Source organism: Lissotriton helveticus, chromosome 9 (genome assembly GCF_964261635.1).
Source record: "Lissotriton helveticus chromosome 9, aLisHel1.1, whole genome shotgun sequence".
Taxonomy (NCBI): Eukaryota; Metazoa; Chordata; class Amphibia; order Caudata; family Salamandridae; genus Lissotriton; species Lissotriton helveticus.
Window position 1 is genome coordinate 1037978293 of NC_136070.1, and position 21339 is coordinate 1037999631.

The window sequence follows — 21339 nt, forward strand, 5'->3', positions numbered from 1 at the left end:
ATTAACTTTTGTTTCCTTTTGTGGCACAGTTGGAGTCTTATATCAAAGACACTAAGGACTTTTTAAATAAGATAGCGAAAGTAACATGGGATCCGAGCTATCAATTATTTGTGCTAGACATCACATGCCTTTATACGTGTATAGACCATCAGCCAGGCTTCAAGGCTGTCCAGTTTTATCTGGAGAAACGTCAGTTGCGCTATGCGATGCACGATCAAATGCTACTTGAATGTGTGGAATTTTGTCTCAGGAATAATGTTTTTCTGTTTGAGGACCAGTTTTTCAGACAGACGTCTGGGAAGGCGATGGGCACCTCCTTTGCCTCCAGCTATGCGAACTCGTTTGTTGGCTGGTGGGAGAAACAGGTGCCCAAAACCTTTGAGGGGAAGGATAAAGGCAGAGTAGTGCAGTGGCACAGATATATTGATGATTGACTCATCATATGGCAAGGAACTGTGGAATCAGCCCATGGATACATCAATGACCTGAATAAAAACGATCTAAACTTAAACTTATCAGGAACAGTTAGTCCAGTGGCAGTGGACTATCTGGACCTGAGGGTGTTTGTGGAGGATCATAACATACACACAGCACTATTTCGTAAGTCCACTGCAGGCAACTCTGTACTGTTTGCCAGCAGTAATCATCCACCCAAACTCATTCAAAGCATCCCATATGGGGAGCTCCTTAGGCTGAAGACAAACAGCACGAGAGAGCAGGATTTTGAGGCGGCTGCCTCGGAGTGCATTGCAAGATTTAGCGTAAGGGGTTACGACTTCACATCACTAACGAAGACCTTGCAAAGGGTAAGACGGATCCCTAGGGATAAACTCCTGATAGACAAACAGGAAAGGACGACAGAAGACAGTAGAGGCAAATTTCGAATGGTCACCCCTTATTCCTCTGAAGCTAATTACCTCAAGAAAATGCTTAAAAAGAATTGGCATATCCTTAAGACCGACAGTGTAATTAAAGATGATATTCCAGCACAGCCCCTAGTGACATTTAGAAAGGCTAGATCTTTAAGAGATATGCTAGTAAGAAGTCATTTGGATAACATACAACAACAAACCAATACCGTAAAAGAAATGAAGGGCTTTTTTCCTTGCAGTAAATGCAAGGCATGTACTAACAGCAAGAGGGTCTTGACATACAAATTACCAGACACAGGCAAGATTAAAGAGATCACCAAGTTCATAACCTGTAGCACCACTTATGCTGTGTACTGCCTCGTGTGCCCATGTGGGCTGCGCTATATAGGCAGTACCATTCATCAATTAAAAATCTGAATTCTTGAACTCTTGAGAGTCATAGATAAAGTGGATCCTGCATATCCTGTGGCACGCCACTTTGCGGAAATCCATCAGAGTGACAGAAATAAACTTCAATACTTTGGCCTAGATTATGTTCCAATAAATCCAAGGGGAGGTGACAGGTTAAGCAAACTACGATGCTTAGAGTCACCGTATATTGTAGACCTTCTTACGAAATTTCCGAGAGGAATGCATAGTGGGGAGAAAGTAGCGGTACATCTGGGACCATAAATTTAATGCATTGTGAACTGCAGTATGAAACAGTTGTGTTAAGTTTGAGCAATGTGTAATATAATAAGATGAATTGGTTGATGAAAGTAATGGAATAGCATCTTCTGTGTTGATATATAATTTTTTATGTTTTGGATGTTTTTTAAGAATGTATACATATGTAAAGCAATTTGAATTCAGGTCAGTAATGAAGTGCATGAATTTAGGAGCAGTAAGAAGGGACATTAGCCGAACCACGGCTATATTACAACAATGTAATGCATAACATGCGGAGTGGTAAGGAAAACGCCTATCTATGGCAGATTTAATTGATCTCAAGCCATATGGTTTCATTTCAAAGGACACTTCCTTGTGAAAAACGTGTGTAATAAGTATATGTATATGAACGAGTGGTGGATTTCAATGAGAAATCAGTATGTGTATACAACTACAAAATGGCACCGATGTTAACAGATTGATGTATGTCCCGTCTTTGTTTCACTGCACGGGAGAAATGCTTTATTTATATGCCTCTTGGATTGTGCTATGAACACTGAGGAAGGCTTTACGCCGAAACATTTGTGCCTTTGGCTGCTGAATAAAGTTTGAAAGCGCACCCCGTGAGTGCGGTGATTTCTTCGAGATTCGAAGGATTGGAGCAAAAAAAAATTATATATATATATATATATATATTAATTCGAATCAGGAGCTCATTTGAAAGGAGGCCACACGAGTAAAATCAGCTCCACTTATTTATTAACCATCTTGCAAGCAGGCTTCAAAACCACAGTGTTTGCTTCTAGAATGTAACGCCAGACGCGTTTCGAGAATTCTTCCTCTCTTCTTCAGTGGCGTTGTGAACAAGTAAGGCAGCACAGTGCAAAGCGCAAGCTTTATTTTCAATTAGTTCCTGCCCCAATGGGCGTGGCCCCTACTTGGGCCTTCTGGGATCTGTAGTTCTGGCATGCATGTTACCCATGTGGGTGCGCTATCCTTACTGAATATTTCACAATTATTTCCCAAGTGGGTTGAAGGTTCACTCTGGCAGAGGCCTGCTGCTGCTTTACAGATGCCAATGGGAGCATATCCGACACTCCCCTGTAGAATGCCAGATCTCTCGTTCCTGCTGCTGACTTCTTTGTTGTCAGCACGGACCCGCCGCAGCGGTGGGCTCACTTCCACGACCGAGCCAGCCATTTGGGTAAATTAATTCGAATCAGGAGCTCGTTTGAAAGGAGGCCACACGAGTCAAATCAGCTCCACTTATTTATTAACCATGTTGCAAGCAGGCTTCAAAACCACAGTGTTTGCTTCTAGAATGTAACGCCAGACGCGTTTCGAGAGTTCTTCCTCTCTTCTTCAGTGGCGTTGTGAACAAGTAAGGCAGCACAGTGCAAAGCGCAAGCTTTATTTTCAATTAGTTCCTGCCCCAATGGGCGTGGCCCCTTCTTGGGCCTTCTGGGATCTGTAGTTCTGGCATGCATGTTACCCATGTGGGTGCGCTATCCTTACTGAATATTTCACAATTATTTCCCAAGTGGGTTGAAGGTTCACTCTGGCAGAGGCCTGCTCCTACTTTCCAGATGCCAATGGGAGCATATCCGACACTCCCCTGTAGAATGCCAGATCTCTCTTTCCTGCTGCTGACTCCTTTGTTGTCAGCACGGACCCGCCGCAGCGGTGGGCTCACTTCCACGACCGAGCCAGCCATTTAGGTAAATTAATTCGAATCAGGAGCTTGTTTGAAAGGAGGCCACACGAGTAAAATCAGCTCCACTTATTTATTAACCATCTTGCAAGCAGGCTTCAAAACCACAGTGTTTGCTTCTAGAATGTAACGCCAGACGCGTTTAGAGCATTCTTCCTCTCTTCTTCAGTGGCGTTGTGAACAAGTAAGGCAGCACAGTGCAAAGCGCAAGCTTTATTTTCAATTAGTTCCTGCCCCAATAGGCGTGGCCCCTTCTTGGGCCTTCTGGGATCTGTAGCCGGTCCTAGCCATGGGCGGTATGGGCAGCTGCCCAGGGCCTCGCGCTCAGGGGGGCCCCGCCGCCGGCCCCGCAGTTGCGGGAATAAAACTGATAATCATGGGGAAAAGCCTGGGCACAGCGCTCGCCTCGCGCAGAGGCCGGGCCGCAGGCAGTAAGTAAGGCAGGGACTGAACACTGTCTGCGCACGCACGCAAACCTGACCCTGACGCCTGCACGCACCCCACCACCTAGCTTGGTGGTGGTGGTGCCTTAGTGGTGATGACAAAAGCATTATCTGTCATTCGAAAACATTCCTGAACGACAAACTAAAATAAACCAGATGTTTTAAAAAAATCTAAAATAATCACATTATAGCGAGCGTAAACTGAAGCAGTTTGTAAATTCAGAGATCGTAATAAAAAGAAGCAAATCCTTATTTGTTGTGACCTTGGCACTTAATTGCAGTCTTAGAGACAGGAAGAGCAGTGAAGTTTTCAAAACCCTCCCCCACTGCTCAGGCCCAGTGTGGGCTTCTTCCTAACTCCCAGCGATGTCTAGCCCATCGGATTTGAAACCTTTGAATATCTGTGAATCCTAAAATGATGATGCGACACCCACTTGCACTTGAAGAGCTCTGTGTTTGTTGTGAGGGGTGCGGCTGCTTCGCTGCCAGAAACCTGCTCTACTGTGACGTCGTGTAAAGTTTGATCTGGGATCTCCGAAGGCCAGCTTGTCTCCCTCCACCGCCCGCTTCACCTTCCCTGTCCCCGGCTGCCGAGGTGGACTTGAGGGCTGAGCCTTTCCTAGCAATGAATAAGAAAACGCTCGACAGCTCGCGAATACTCGTTTTAATGAGTGTGTAAATCGTGCGACGGGGTGCACAGAGCTGTCGGGTTAAACAAACAACTTGTACCGTGACGAAATCCCATTGTGAAAGTGCAAAGTCATTTCAATTTCCACGCTGGCACGGAAAATCCACAGATCTAACACGCGGGAGTCCAATCTCCCCCATTAGGGAAACATAACAATATTTTCCGAACTGAGTCTGATCTTCTTCCTGATAATATGTGACGTGACGCCGGCCTTGCCATGATGCGGGTGACAGTGGGTCCCAGGGCCGTCAATCTGGTAGAGCGCGAAAGCGCTACCAATGACAGCCCTGGACATGATTTTATGGCCAGCCCCCGCTCAGTGTGACGCACTCAGCATGCGCACACGCCAAACGTGAGGCAGCAGTCAGTCACTACTCGGATCGGGTGGGCCGCGTGGGCAGGGATGCTGCAGGCAGGAGTCGGTCATCGCGTTGTTGAGTTCTGTACGTTAAGGTAAGAGACCTGCGTCACCTGCTTCAATCGTATATATTATATTATACTAAAATGTTTCAGTTTCAGACAAGACACCGTCAGCACATTTCAAAATTATCAGTGCTTGGTGGACCTCTTCGTTTATGAGCAAAGACATGGCAAAACAGGAAACCTAAACATCTTGAAAAAACTTATTTCTTACTATCTCTGTCAGCCGAAGGTGCCTGTAAAACTAAAATGGCACCCGATGGCCGTTATTTTGGCTCTAACTACTCAAAACCTTTGACAGGTAGTTAGGTAGTCAAAACCAAGAGCCCCCCAACCAATCAGGGCTGCCACTTGCCTTCAAAGCCTATCACCCACCCAAAAATCCCGGGGGTAGGGCCTTCTGCCCACCCCCCCTAAAACTCCAAAGTCTTTGACGTGGAAGTTCTATGAGGATATAAAGTTGTGTTCAGTGTTCTTCTTTTGCACAATACCACTTAGGAAAGCTCTGGAAAAGTAAACTTGCAGAGTAAAAAGGCCACACACATTTAACCAGTTTAGCTGGTTCAGTTCCAGTGAAAATCGTCTCACTTCGTGGTATCACACATAGAAAACGTTTGCACAGGTGAAAGTAACCTGGGTAATTACCAGGATTCATGAAAGGTGAAAATGGGAATCTTCACAAAACTTCGCCAGCAGCAAAAACTCGTTCACACTACAAAATCACATCTGTAGCATAGATCCACTTGTCTATATCACTCCCGATGGTAAGCATGGCTCACCAAAGTATACAAAAGGGACTACTTCTTCACTTCGACGTAAACCACATGAATACATCTGATCTGAATAGTATGGCTTGCTTGTTCTAATCACAGCCTGGTCGTGAATGTCATATTTTGGGCAAAGGTGTTTACCTTCAGATACTGAGGTGCATGAGTTCAGCCACTTCAGAGTCACCCCACACATTTGATTCAACTCCTGGGGTGCCAATCCACCATTATCACCAAATACCAGCGTTGAAAGTCAGATATAATACCACTTTGGTGACTCTAAGATAGGGTAACTCCCTCACTCGATAGGGGCACTGTCGCTCGTTACGGTCACTGCCTCCAGCCCTGGCCATTGTTTTTTGGTGTGTTAGTCTAATTAGTGTATTGGTAACAAAACAAGACTAGTACTACAATACCCAGAATGCATAAGGCTATCACACAAAAAACATCCAGGACGGTAAAAGAGTGTTGCAATGACCTAGAGGGGGGTGGTCACCCTCAATGTCCTTTCCTTTGACCCTCCCATCTGTCCATATCGCCCTCCACCAACCCACACCCCAGACTCTTTGCCAAATGTCCCCTAGATTTTAGTTTGAGACTCTCACTCTGCTCTGCCAGGCAAACTCTGCTGTGGTTTTGTGAATTATCATACTCCACTCTGATAGCCAAGGAGGCTGTTGTCTTCTCAATCAACTACGATGCACAGTTGAGAAATAAACTGGTATTTGTGAGCCATGCTGCACTTCAAAATGGAGCTGAGCAGAATATCAAATATTGTGAAGGTGCTCTGGAGTGGAATGCTTTTGGGACACAGGTGTTCAGTGAGAGGGTCTGTTTTAATTTATTCATTTAGCTATATAAATATGCAGAACCACCTTGGGAACAGCACACATTACACATTAGATTTAGGGCAGCGTGGTGGGCATGTTTTAGGAGCGATGGGACCTAATTTTGACCTGCGTTGAGTCAATATCAGGTAAGCTGAAGCCCAAAAAAGAAATTGGAAAGATTGCAGCTGGTGATTGTACTTTCGTAGTTTTTTATCTAACGATATCAATCATTTTTTGTTTGATGGGGAGGAAGTGGCTGACAGTTTCATAATTCACACGCACATTTATATATTCCCCCAGGATGCATGATGCATCTTCTGCAAGTGAATGCTTGTTAGTAGTGTTTTATGTAGAGTGCAAATAGCCCTTTCCCTACAATACTGGGTGCATCTGAGCACCATATTGTCTTTTATTTCAGCTTTTTAATTTTATATTCTGCACACCTGTAAGCACTATTTGCCACTACACTGAGCTTCATAAGAAAATGGAAAGGGGCGACCGCTCGGTCCCCCGAACGTATGGATGTGTGCCCGAACCTCCCGGGAAACCATTTTGGGGCGGGGTGGGCGTAGCCCGGCTGGTATGCCCAAAGCGGCGTAGCCGGGGCGCGCCTTCCCCCGCCCGAGAGGGGTTGTCCTAGACACCTCGATGGAAGACCACGCCCAGTAGGCGTATCGGGGACGGGTACACGCCCTCCCGCAGAAGGATAAAGGAGCGGGAATCCAGAAGATCGTCCTCTTGTTCCTCGGATCGGAAGGCTGCACCCACTCGTTGCTCGTGAGCCCTCGACGGAACAAGCAGCAATTTTGAATGTGGTAATCTTGTTATTTCTCTTTCAGTTTCGAGGGCCCACAGATTTCAGGACCTCGTGGATCGACCAAGGGCGGAAGACTCGAAACCATGCCTAGCAAGACAGCAGGAAAGGGTTCCGAGACAGAGAGGATGTTACGCCTGTTGTCGAATCGGATGGCTTGTATGGACCGAAAGCTCGGACAAGTTCAATCGCTCGGGAGAGGTTTAGCGGAGGTAAAGAAGCAATTGGCCGCATTGAACGACCCAGGTCAGCCAAAAAAGGTTATAGGCCCGGCTTTGCCGGGAATAGTCCCCGGGGGAAGAGGGAAGCGGGTCAAGGAAAGGGCGGTTTCGGGGGGGTCCCAGTTCCAGAGGTACCTCTCATCGCCCCCCTCGTACCGGTCGATAACCCGGTTCAGACCCCTGATGTAGGCCAGCCTATCCCGGTGGTGATCACCTCTGTCGAGGACGATGAAATACCCCCTGAATTGGCCGCACAGTTGACGGCATGGCTCAAAACAAAGGTGGGGGGCACAGCGACCCCGGGAGATCCGGCTGAAGAAGCCAGAGTGTTAATGAAGCAGTTGCGGCAATCGAGAGATGTCGCGAAGGCGAGTGTTCCTCTTGTTCCCCCACAGGTGGCGCCGGGAGTACCAGCAGCTGGTCAAGAAAAGACGGCGGCAACAACAGCCGATCCGGGTAAGCTTGCATTGCCGATGGTGGGGGAGGGCTCGATACCCTCAAGGCGGGAAAAGGTTGCACAGCACATTCCCTTGGCCACGAAAGAGTTAATATGGGGAGACAAGTATGTCAACATGTTTTCATTGTTAACGGACCATCGTGAGATGGAGTATGCTAAAACGCAGAAAGATTTGTGGCACCCTAGTGTCTGGCGCGCCAAGATGGCCGAGTTTAGGGTGGGAGAGACAGTGACGAACTGGGTTAAGGCCTTCTCTATATTTACCACAGTTATGGGGGAACGTAAACCTGAGGTTATGACTGAGTTGGTTTGCTATCAGAATCGCATCATGGATTTTTATTCAATGTATGAGGGGGAAGAATGGAAAGGCTATGACATGAAGTTCCGTAAAGCAAAAGAATATGATGCTTCTTTGTCTTGGGATTGTTTGGACTCGGTGTCATGGCACAAGCAACTCCTGCCAGGGGCGACAGGTACGTCCTCGCCAGGCGGGAGCGGGTCCGGAGTGGTCCGCCAAAAGCCCGGGGTGCCCTTTCGAGTAGGCACAGGTGGGGGCTATCAGCCTAGAGTTGGCGGGAATGGCGGAAAAGGAGGGGTCTGTTGGGGCTTCAATCGAGGCAATTGTAACAGACCACAGGGGACATGCAAGTTTAAGCATGTGTGTGCCGGCTGTGGGAATTCCTCACACCCGGAAAGTGCATGTAGATCAAAAAATGGTGGGACGGGAGGAAAAGGTGGACCTAAGCAGGAGTGAGGTAGACCTTTGTAACCGATTGCCTACACCCGTTGATCTCATGGTTATGATTCCGTGGTTAAACAAATACCCTGATCATGTATCCGCTGGGGTGTTGAGGAAGGGATTCTTACATGGCTTCCACATCCCGGCGGGGGAGGTTCGGGGGAACTCCTTTTGTAGAAACCAGTTATCGGTACGGCACAACCCAGGCGTGGCAGAAAAGAGAATAGCTAAAGAGGTCAGTTTAGGACGAGTGGCTGGCCCCTTTTCCTGCCCGCCGGTGGCCGAGTTCATCTGTTCCCCGTTAGGGGTTGTCCCGAAGAAAGATCCGGGGGAGTTTAGACTCATACATAACCTTTCTGCTCCTAGGGGTTCCTCAGTGAATGATGCCATTGACCCAGAAGTTTGTTCGGTACGATACGCATCGTTCGACGATGCCGTGGCCATATTGAACCACCTAGGCCCTGGGGCGCTGATGGCGAAATGTGATATCAAATCAGCATTCCGGTTGCTTCCGGTGCACCCGCAGGATCAGCGCCTGCTAGGTTTTGCATTTCAGGGAAGTTATTACATGGATAAATGCATGCCCATGGGTTGTTCCATTTCGTGTGCATATTTTGAGATGTTTAGCTGTTTTTTGGAATGGGCATTTACCGAGGCTACAGGGCATAGACATGTTATGCATTATCTGGATGACTTTCTGTTTTTGGGGGCAGCCGGGGATACGAATTGCGCGCAGGCGCTGTATGATTTCTGCATCCTCATGAATGAATTTGGTGTCCCATTGGCACCAGGTAAGACGGTCGGACCATCTACTTCACTGGAGTTTCTGGGAATTGAGCTCCATTCTGTGGAGGGGTGTTTCCGACTACCAGTAGACAAAGTGATCAAGTTCCAGGCTTCCTTGATGCAATGCCTTGGGGGGGAGAAAGTGACCCTGCACCAGTTACAACAAACAGTGGGTCAGCTTAATTTTGCCTTGAGGGTGATTCCCATGGCCCGCCCGTTTTCGCGCTCTATCGCGCAAGCTATGGGTGGTCTCAAAGAGGCTCATCACCGTACGAGACTGTCTGGAGAGGTTCGCCAGGATATGCGTATTTGGTTGTCATTTCTGGCGGACTTCAACGGTCGAGTCGTCTGGAGCTCCCCGCCAGAGTCTTCGGAGGAATTAGGTCTATGGACCGACTCGGCAGGGAGCGTGGGTTTTGGCGCCATCTTAGGTGATCGATGGTCAGCACAAACATGGCCAACATGGTGGCACTCCAACGGTCTCACAGGTAACATTGGGTTCCTGGAGTTATTCCCCATCTGGGTTGCTCTGATGACATGGGCTGACGACTTCAGGGGCCGTTCAGTGGTGTTTTGGTCTGACAATATGACGGTTGTTGATTGCATTAACCAACAGGCAGCACGCTGCAAAATGATCTTGAGATTGTTGAAAGAGATTGTGCTGCTTTGCATGAGACTGAATGTACTGTTCAGGGCAAAACATGTGCCAGGTGTACTGAATCATGCGGCTGATGCACTCTCTCGTTCACATATGCAGGCATTCAGGGGTTATCTGCCCACAGAAGACCCAGAGGCAGCACCATTCCCAGAAGCAATGTGGTTAATCGGTGCCTCGGATTACAAGACCTCGTGGCAGCGAGTCTAGCCCCCAGGACAAGGAAAGCATACGAAGGAGCGTTTCGTTCCTATTGCACATATTTGGGTCCTGCAGGGAGTCGGAATTGGGGTCAGGAGGAATCCGTCCTGGGGTACCTGGTAGCACTACACAGGGAGGGCCGATCAGTGGCAACGGCCGGTAGGCATAGGGCGGCCATTTCCTTCATGGCCCAGGTACACGGCATAACAGACCCTACAGGTTCTTTTTTGGTGAAGAAAGCCCTTCGCGGCTGGCAGCGCCTTGAGGGTTGCAAGAAAGATACGAGGCACCCGATTGGCTTAGACAGACTGTCTCTGCTTTTAGCAAAGCTGGATGAGACGTGTTCCTCCCATTACGAAACAGTTCTGTTCCGGGCAGCGTTCACATTGGCATTCCATGGGGCCATGAGGGTGAGCGAGCTTGTCGCAAAGAACAAGAGAGATATGGAGGGAGGTTTGTGCAGGGATCACATCCAGATAAGGGGTGATTCGATGGTAATCATGATAGCCAGGTCCAAGACTGACCAGGGGGCTATGGGAGATAGTGTGGTCGTACAGCGCAAGCGTGGGTCCCCTGTCTGCCCGTTGAAATGTGTGGAAGACTATTTGGCGCTAAGAGCGGCCGCTTGGGGGGGGAGCTTGCTACGACACAAGGATGGCACCCCACTGACGAGATTTCAGTTTCAGAGGGTGCTGGCACTGGGAATCGCTGACGCGGGCATGGACCCGTGCGATTTTGGGACCCACTCCTTTAGGATAGGGGCTGCTACTGAGGCTACAGCCAGGGGTCAGAGTGCTGAGGAAGTGAAACAATTGGGCCGTTGGTCCTCGAATTGCTTCAAGAGGTATGTGCGCTTGCACATGTTGTAAGTGATCAATTGACATGCACTCACGTTTTCTGTCTTTTGTTTACTTTGCAGTTTCGCGAGCCTGCCATGCAGGGCGGAATTGGAGGTCGACCCTGCATCAAGAGACCAGCGGTCAGAGATCACCGACTGGAGAGAGGATGGCATGGGTCGTGGGCCACTCATACGTGAGGCGCGACGGTGGCGTATTCAAGGAAGGTGACGCGATTCACGCACCTGGGGAATACGGGTTCAGAGTGGCTTTCCATGGGAAAGGTGGGCTCGTTTTTGACAAATTTGAGTCATTTTTCGAGGGACTTTTAGGGCGGCATAGGTCACCGCCATCTGTAGTCATAGTACACCTGGGAGGCAACGATTTGGTGACATTGGGTAGACGAGTGTTACTTGAACGAATCTTGTCGGCTGTTAGCTGGTTGGCTAAAAGAGTGCCGGGGTGCACGATGGCCTGGTCCCACATGATTCCTAGAAGGAGGTGGCAGGGGGGCCTTTCGGTGTCAGCTCTGAACCATTCAGTTAAACAGGTCAATAATAAGATTGGTAGATTGTTCCGTTCTGCACAGTTGCATGTCATTCCACATGGGTGTATCCGGGGTGACCATATGTATCTGAACGATGGGGTTCACCTGTCCAGGGAGGGGAATGATTTACTCATAGGAGACTTTGTTGCATGGCTAAGAGGTTTGAGGAAGCATGACCTATAGGAGGAGTTGGGGGGGACCGGATAGTCGGTCAACTATCCGGTCTGTGGCGGTAAGGTCATGATCGGTGAGCAGTAATTTAAAGGTCCCTAGAGTGGGGCGCCACCCACAATGGATGGGAGCGCCCGGGGGAATACGGCCATTGGCCCCTTCCATGGGGAGGCGGCTCCCACTAAGGATGGGGCGCCTAGGGGGAGATGGCCATGGGCCCCTCCCAGGGGGGGAGGCGGTTATATGCCCCTCCTTACTAATTTCCCGGGGGCCGGATATCCGCGACGGCGGATAGAGAGTGTGGGGTTGGGGGGGAGAGTCCACGCTGTCCTTCCTACAGAGACCTCATACGGGAACTCGGACAACCCTTAAGATGGCGTCGAGTAGAAAGGGGGCCCCCACCACGACAAGGGAAGTTACAGTTGGCAATGAGGGTAGAGCCCTCTGCGCATGCGCCGCTCACACAGTGAGGGCGGGAGTTTGGTAATAGACACCGGTTAAGACCTTGCCGTTGGCCCTTAATGCTAGGATGTACAATTTGAATTAGAGTGTATGCATTTTCAGGATGTTAGCCAACAGTACATGACTGCATCGAAATGTAATAAATGACAAATTGTACATAATGCATAATGATGAAACTTTTATTTAATGTTTTAAATTTTGTTTCATATTTTAATAAATACGGCCGGGAGGGTGACTTCCTCCCATCTTCCAAAAGTTCAACTATTGTCCGACTTCCCATCCTTGGGGATATGTGTTGGGAGGGGGTGGCGGGCATCCCGGCCATATGGAAAGGGGCGACCGCTCGGTCCCCCCGAACGTATGGATGGGTGCCCGAACCTCCCGGGAAACCATTTTGGGGCGGGGTGGGCGTAGCCCGGCTGGTATGCCCAAAGCGGCGTAGCCGGGGCGCGCCTTCCCCCGCCCGAGAGGGGTTGTCCTAGACACCTCGATGGAAGACCACGCCCAGTAGGCGTATCGGGGACGGGTACACGCCCTCCCGCAGAAGGATAAAGGAGCGGGAATCCAGAAGATCGTCCTCTTGTTCCTCGGATCGGAAGGCTGCACCCACTCGTTGCTCGTGAGCCCTCGACGGAACAAGCAGCAATTTTGACCCACCCACCAGCCCCTGATAGCAAAAGTTTGGGAGAAAATAAAGTTTTTCTGAGTGATGAAAGTATAGGCCTTTTTTCCTTGGTAGAGTGAATGAAGGAACTTTGAGAATAAAGATTTGGTTTGCATTGGAGAAATTTCTTCTTGCAGGAAAGATCAGTGATAACAGTAAGATGATGTAAAAAATTTTCTTTTTAGTAGGTAAACAACTGTCGTATTTATTTGTCAGGCGGTAAGGTCATGATCGGTGAGCAGTAATTTAAAGGTCCCTAGAGTGGGGCGCCACCCACAATGGATGGGAGCGCCCGGGGGAAGACGGCCATTGGCCCCTTCCATGGGGAGGCGGCACCCACTAAGGATGGGGCGCCTAGGGGGAGATGGCCATGGGCCCCTCCCAGGGGGGAGGCGGTTATATGCCCCTCCTTACTAATTTCCCGGGGGCCGGATATCCGCGACAGCGGATAGAGAGTGTGGGGTTGGGGGGGGAGAGTCCACGCTGTCCTTCCTACAGAGACCTCATACGGGAACTCGGACGACCCTTAAGATGGCGTCGAGTAGAAAGGGGGCCCCCACCACGACAAGGGAAGTTACAGTTGGCAATGAGGGTAGAGCCCTCTGCGCATGCGCCGCTCACACAGTGAGGGCGGGAGTTTGGTAGTAGGGATCTGACACCGGTTAAGACCTTGCCGTTGGCCCGTAATGCTAGGATGTACAATTTGAATTAGAGTGTATGCATTTTCAGGATGTTAGCCAAAAGTACATGACTGCATCGAAATGTAATAAATGACAAATTGTACATAATGCATAATGATGAAACTTTTATTTAATGTTTTAAATTTTGTTTCATATTTTAATAAATACGGCCGGGAGGGTGACTCCCTCCCGTCTTCCAAAAGTTCAACTATTGTCCGACTTCCCATCCTTGGGGATATGTGTTGGGAGGGGGTGGCGGGCATCCCGGCCATATGGGTTATTTATCACAAATGGCAGGTTTTGACACTACTTCATCTTTAAGGCTACTGGAATACTAAACTGGAAACTTTCGTGGTTGAGTAAAGTGTCTTGCTGTCCTCTTGTCGGTGTCTTTAAATTCAGTGCCAGTTTATGCATTTTTCTGCCAACGAGCCTTTGTCTTTAATTCTAGTTGAAGCTTATCCATGTCTTTCAACAAATGCTGACTGGCATCGCCAGCACTACCGGGAGAAATTAGGCTTTATTTGCTTGTCTGTGTTATGTACTTTAGAGGCCTTTAAGGCACTGTTTCGGATTATTTTGGATTTTCAGCTACACTACACTGACATGTTTGCAGCGGTAACCAGCAATCTGTTCTTCAAAATGTATTTCTTTTTCATTAATGCAAGGGGAAGCTTTTCTGAAAGGAGCTGTACATTATTACAGAAAATTACATATTACAGGATATTAGTTTTTTTAGGCTATTTTTGCTGCATAGGAAAAGAGGTCACTGCATTGGTATTTATTTTTCTCTGTTTTATGACTGAGTGCTGGTACAGAAATCTCAATTCCCACATGACAATGTGCAGAGTGTGCTGTGCTAAGTAGACACTGTGGGATTCAGCAGCCCAGCTGTTCTGCGAACATCCTTTGTAAATCTGACTATATTGGCTGGTTTTGTTTTGGCAAATGAAATATCACTGTCAGCTCCTAAGTGGCCTAATCGATGCTGCAACGTGTATGGCCTAAATCTGACTTGTTGCCCAGGATGGTTGGTTGTCTCATGTCCTAAACCCCAGAAGTATGTAGAGTAGGTCATGATGTATAGATTAGCATGATATACCAACTGGATGTTTCGAATGGTGTATCCTTTGCAGATGAAGTGGAGTAAGAGTTGACTGTGGAACATGATGAGTGCCAAGCACGTGTCTCAAGGCCACTAATGTCATAAATACACCTCTTTGCCTGTAGCTTTAGGTGTGTGAGGAAAATGATGACAGTGTGTGCCACGTGATGCTTGAGTATGTTGGTGATTTACCGTACATTCTCACCAATTAATTTGCGAAGTCACTTTCTGTGATGTCACTTAGAGGGGCCTCACATCTTCCCTTTCGCCCAGGGCCTCAGAAGGCCTAGGACCGGCACTGCTGGCATGCGTGTTACCCATGTGGGTGCGCTATCCTTACTGAATATTTCACAATTATTTTCCAAGTGGGTTGAAGGTTCACTATGGCAGAGGCCTGCTCCTGCTTTCCAGATGCCAATGGGAGCATATCCGACACTCCCCTGTAGAATGCCAGATCTCTCTTTCCTGCTGCTGACTCCTTTGTTGTCAGCACGGACCCGCCGCAGCGGTAGGCTCACTTCCACGACAGAGCCAGCCATTTGGGTAAATTAATTCGAATCAGGAGCTCATTTGAAAGAAGGCCACACGAGTAAAATCAGCTCCACTTATTTGTTAACCATCTTGCAAGCGGGCTTCAAAACCACAGTTTTTGCTTCTAGAATGTAACGCCAGACGCGTTTCGAGAATTCTTCCTCTCTTCTTCAGTGGCGTTGTGAACAAGTAAGGCAGCACAGTGCAAAGCGCAAGCTTAATTTTCAATTAGTTCCTGCCCCAATAGGCGTGGCCCCTTCTTGGGCCTTCTGGGATCTGTAGTTCTGGCATGCATGTTACCCATGTGGGTGCGCTATCCTTACTGAATATTTCACAATTATTTTCCAAGTGGGTTGAAGGTTCACTATGGCAGAGGCCTGCTCCTGCTTTCCAGATGCCAATGGGAGCATATCCGACACTCCCCTGTAGAATGCCAGATCTCTCGTTCATGCTGCTGACTCCTTTGTTGTCAGCACGGACCCGCCGCAGCGGTAGGCTCACTTCCACGACAGAGCCAGCCATTTGGGTAAATTAATTCGAATCAGGAGCTCATTTGAAAGAAGGCCACACGAGTAAAATCAGCTCCACTTATTTGTTAACCATCTTGCAAGCAGGCTTCAAAACCACAGTTTTTGCTTCTAGAATGTTACGCCAAACGTGTTTCGAGAATTCTTCCTCTCTTCTTCAGTGGCGTTGTGAACAAGTAAGGCAGCACAGTGCAAAGCGCACGCTTTATTTTCAATTAGTTCCTGCCCCAATGGGCGTGGCCCCTTCTTGGGCCTTCTGGGATCTGTAGTTCTGGCATGCATGTTACCCATGTGGGTGCGCTATCCTTACTGAATATTTCACAATTATTTCCCAAGTGGGTTGAAGGTTCACTCTGGCAGAGGCCTGCTCCTGCTTTCCAGATGCCAATGGGATCATATCCGACACTCCTCTGTAGAATGCCAGATCTCTCGTTCCTGCTGCTGACTCCTTTGTTGTCAGCACGGACCCGCCGCAGTGGTTGGCTCACTTCCATGACCGAGCCAGCCGTTTTGGTAAATTAATTCGAATCAGGAGCTCATTTGAAAGGAGGCCACGCGAGTAAAATCAGCTCCACTTATTTATTAACCATCTTGCAAGCAGGCTTCAAAACCACAGTGTTTGAAAGTCCTTGGTGGCAGTATTCAGACTACATTATCCACAATGCCATTTGTGACGCCCACTGGGGCGGGACTTTGAATTCCAATTAAAAGTGTGTTCTTCACAAAGTGCGCTTCTTGCCTCATTTCCTGCCAGTGATCAAGAGCTTACATAGCTTGAACGCGTATGGCTTCGTGATACATGGGGCATGCTGGTTCTGTTGCCGCCTGTGGTGCAGTGTGCGGATACCTGGAGGTGTGCGATATCCTTAAAGGGCAACCTTGTGGCGAAATATATATATATATATATATATATATATATATATATATATATATATATATATATATATATATATATATTCACTGAAAAAACCATAGGTTTCAGGAGTTATATAGTTAGGAATTAGTTTTTAAAAAACCTTTGAAATTCACTCAAAAAACTATAAGTTTTAGTGGTGTTATAGTTAGCTGGACATTTTACTCATACAAAACCAATAAAATTGCTCCTATATAGTTAGTTGTACTAACTATATTTCACGCACCCGCAATCCACTGCTGATGATGTCACATATTAGATCATTCATGACATGGTCAGTGACATCACTGATGACATCTCAAATGACATCACTGATGACATCACTGATGACATCATCCATTGAATGTGGTTTGCTTCGTTATTTAAATATGCATAATATATATATAGCAATTTACATTGAAGAATGAGTGGATATATATAAATAAATATTTGGATGGAGGATTTAGTAGCAGTGTAATTGACTGTTTACTTGACCAATTTATAATGTCTCACTAAATATAGTGGATAGTGACTAAACTGTGTGAATATCTGTATCACTTTGTCAGTTGTTGTGTAAACTGATTCTACAGTTGGTTACTAGCTATGTGAAAGTCTATATTAGTTATTGATTAGTTAACTGAGTATTTGTATGGGAGTGTAAAAGTGTGTGTGGTTCGGTGGGGGGTGTGTGACTGTCTAAAGATGTGTGAATAGTTGATTCAGTAGATATATGAAGTTAAAACTACATGTTCTAACAGTTTGGGTGAGGGAATCTCTTTATGGGTGTGGTGATGAACAAATATATTTCTCAAAGGTACAGGTCCAACAAACTAGAAAAATAAAAGGCAGTGTATGTGTCACTTGTTGTATATAAATAAGTATACATAAGACACAATGATTGTGTGAGTGACTGTATGGATAACTGTATACTTGTAATAATGATTTTATAATTCACTAAGTATGACTTACTATCTAAATGAATAGAAGAAGTGGTGTTTGTATAAGTGTTTTGCTAAGTAAATATGTAAGTATGATCCATTGTTTGCATAAGTGAGTAGGATGACTTCATATGTGAATAGGATGCGTGCTGTTGTTTAATGTCGATATAGATGAATAAGTGTTTTTGATAGTGTTCTATTGTTCATTGACAGCATGTATGAGTGAATCCATAGGTAAGTGATTAGATGTGTGTATACATCTATGAATCACTGAGTGGATTTTTAGATACTTGTATTGCTGTGACAATGGATTTAAATATGATACTCTGTATTTTACAAACAGTAATGAAAAATTGTAATAGTGTATGAAAAGGTGTATGTGATTGTCACGTGGATGATGTCATCAGTGATGTCATTTGAGATGTCATCAGTGATGTCACTGACCATGTCATGAATGATCTAATATGTGACATCATCAGCAGTGGATTGCGGGTGCGCGACATATAGTTAGTACAACTAACTATATAGGAGCAATTTCATTGGTTTTGTATGAGTAAAATGTCCAGCTAACTATAACACCACTAAAACGTATAGTCTTTTGAGTGAATTTCAAAGGTTTTTTTAAAAACGAATTCCTAACTATATAAGGCCTGAAACCTATGTTTTTTTCAGTGAATTTCAAAGGTTTTTTAAATGCTGATTCCTAACTATATAAGGCCTGAAACCTATGGTTTTTTCAGTGAATTTCAAAGGTTTTTTAAATGCTAATTCCTAACTATATAAGGCCTGAAACCTATGGTTTTTTCAGTGAATTTCAAAGGTTTTTTAAATGCTAATTCCTAACTATATAAGGCCTAAAACCTATGTTTTTTTCAGTGTTTTAAAAAAAAAAAGTGATTGGTTAACTGGCTTATTAAGTGTATCTTAGTGAATACATATATTAGCGAGTAATGTTTAAATATTTAAATATATGCATGAGTGATGTAATATGTGACGTCATCAGCAGTGCATTGCAGACGTGCAAGTTATAGTGAGTCCAACTAACTATAATGTGGGAATTTCAATGATTTTATGCGAGTAAAATTTCCAGCTAACTATAACTGGTGTGAAACCTATGGTTTTTTCAGTGAATTTCAAAGGTTTTTTAAATGCTAATTCCTAACTATAACTGGTGTGAAACCTATGGTTTTTTCAGTGAATATATATATAAAATTTCTATGGCAAAATGAAACCCCTCATTTTGTTCCTTTTCAAATTAAATGTATTAAGTGTTACCACTTTATTCCAATCAAGATGACTTCAGGTGTGCCATACTTTTGTCATAAGTAAGACTGTTAGCGTTCTAGTTGTTCTTTAGAATACTCTGGGACATTCTGTCATTGGGCTATAGTTGGGCTACATCTGGCTGATATTTGGGCTACATTTGGGCTCTTTTGTCTCTGGTGGCCATCTTGGGAGACTGCATATCAGAATTTTTTTAAGGAAATATAAGAGGATTTGAGAAGTCACTCAAAATGTGCCCTAATTTTTCTTTCTTCAGCACTAATCATAATTTCTATGGCAAAATGAACCCCCTCATTTTGTTCCTTTGCAAATTAAACGTTTTAAGTGTTAACACTTTATTCCAATCAAGATGACTTCAGGTGTGCCATACTTTTGTCATAAGTAAGACTGTTAGCGCTCTAGTTGTTCTTTAGCACACTCTGGGACATTCTGTCATTGGGCTATAGTTGGGCTACATCTGGCTGATATTTGGGCTACATTTGTTTTTTTTGTCTCTGGTGGCCATCTTTGGGCTACATTGGGCTACATTGGGCTACATTTGGGCTCTAACATATATATAGCCCAATGTAGCCCAATATATATTTTTTCAAGGTTAATTTTCGTAAAAACCACTGGAGCACATATCTTGAGACATAGCAAAGGCACATCGGGCTACCAGTCCCTACAATTTTGCCAAGTTTGGTGGAAAACCATTCAGCCGTTCGGGCTAAAAGTGAGTCCAACCGCCCTATGGAAATTAACATGGGGAAAACACGTTTTGGGACCCCCCTTTTATCTCGGCCCCCGCTTGACGAATCCCCCCCAAACTTTCAGGGAAGGAGCGGAGCGCCGCGAGGCAAAGTTACGGAAAATTTCAGGAAGATTCCTCAACCAGCGCCAAAGCTATTCCCAATAGAATGTTGCGATTTCCCTATGGAAAACAATCCTAACTATATATACCTACTGGCTATCGCCAGTAGGTAATATATATATATATATATATATATATATATATATATATATATATATATATATATATATATATATATATATATATATATATATATATATATATATATATATATATATATATATATATATATATATATATATATAACTGCTCCCAGCTTGGTGAACTTTTTGGCACAAAGAAAAAAGCATTTGTGGTGGCGAGTCCCAAAGATTTTACTAGGAACTCACGGTGTCCAGACGCGTTTCGGCTAACGCCTTTCTCGATGGTAACCATCGAGAAAGGCGTTAGCCTTATCCGAAACGCGTCTGGACACCGTGAGTCCCTAATAAAATCTTTGGGACTCGCCACCACGAGTGCTTTTTTCTTTGTGCCAAAAAGTTCACGAAGCTGGGAGCAGTCATTATTGCGGGGGTGCCACCCGCTTTGAAGCACCCGATCGCGAGTGCACGGAACTGGTGCAAGTTCGGAGTACCTAGAGTTATAAATAAAATGTATATTTCTATTATTTTTTATTCTGTATTTCATGAACCGAATTCAATTTAGGCCTGCATTTTCCTTGGAAAGGCTTCATAAACTTACAATGAGAAGATAAATTATGTCTCTTTGGGAAAGTTCCCATCTGCATACGAGGACTGATTGCAACAATGACTTTACTTTTGGAACATCTGCCATGAGAAACTGTTCTCTTGAACTCACTCATGTGCTTTTGCAAAAGGACAATGTAGGAAGCTGGCTCTGTATATACTATACACAACAACAACAAGTGAGGAGGGTCTAAGGGCAAATTTATCGACCAACCAGATATACGCCCCTAACACAATCTATCACAACAATTGATATCTGGGGGTCAGAAAGAGAAAGGAAAGTTTTGACAGTAGGATCCACTATATCAGACAGTAACAGTGAGAAATAATAAAAGAGTGGTCGAGTCAAGACTCAAGGGTACCAGGAGGGAAATATTGTTCCCATCAGAAGCCACACTGTACCGCCCTTATTATCATCATATGGGATCTCCTTACCCAGGAGGCAAGACGGCCGGTAAATATTACCGTGACCGAGATGTAATATGAGGTATGAGAGCAGAACAGAGAAGGGTGGTGGTGGCTGCTGAAAAAAGCAGTGTATAGTGATGAAAAAAGTGAAAGGTACTAAAATTAGGTGAATGGGTGGTAAAAAATTTTTTAATAATAACCCCCACACCCTAAGATTAAAAGGCAGGTGTAGGTGCACGCTTTAAATAAGTGCGGTTATTATTTAAAGCGTGCACCTACACAATTTTTTTACCACCCATTCACCTAATTTTAGTACCTTTCACTTTTTTCATCACTATACACTGCTTTTTTCAGCAGCCACCACCACCCTTCTCTGTTCTGCTCTCATAAGGAGATCCCATATGATGATAATAAGGGCGGTACAGTGTGGCTTCTGATGGGAACAATATTTCCCTCCTGGTACCCTTGAGTCTTGACTCGACCACTCTTTTATTATTTCTCACTGT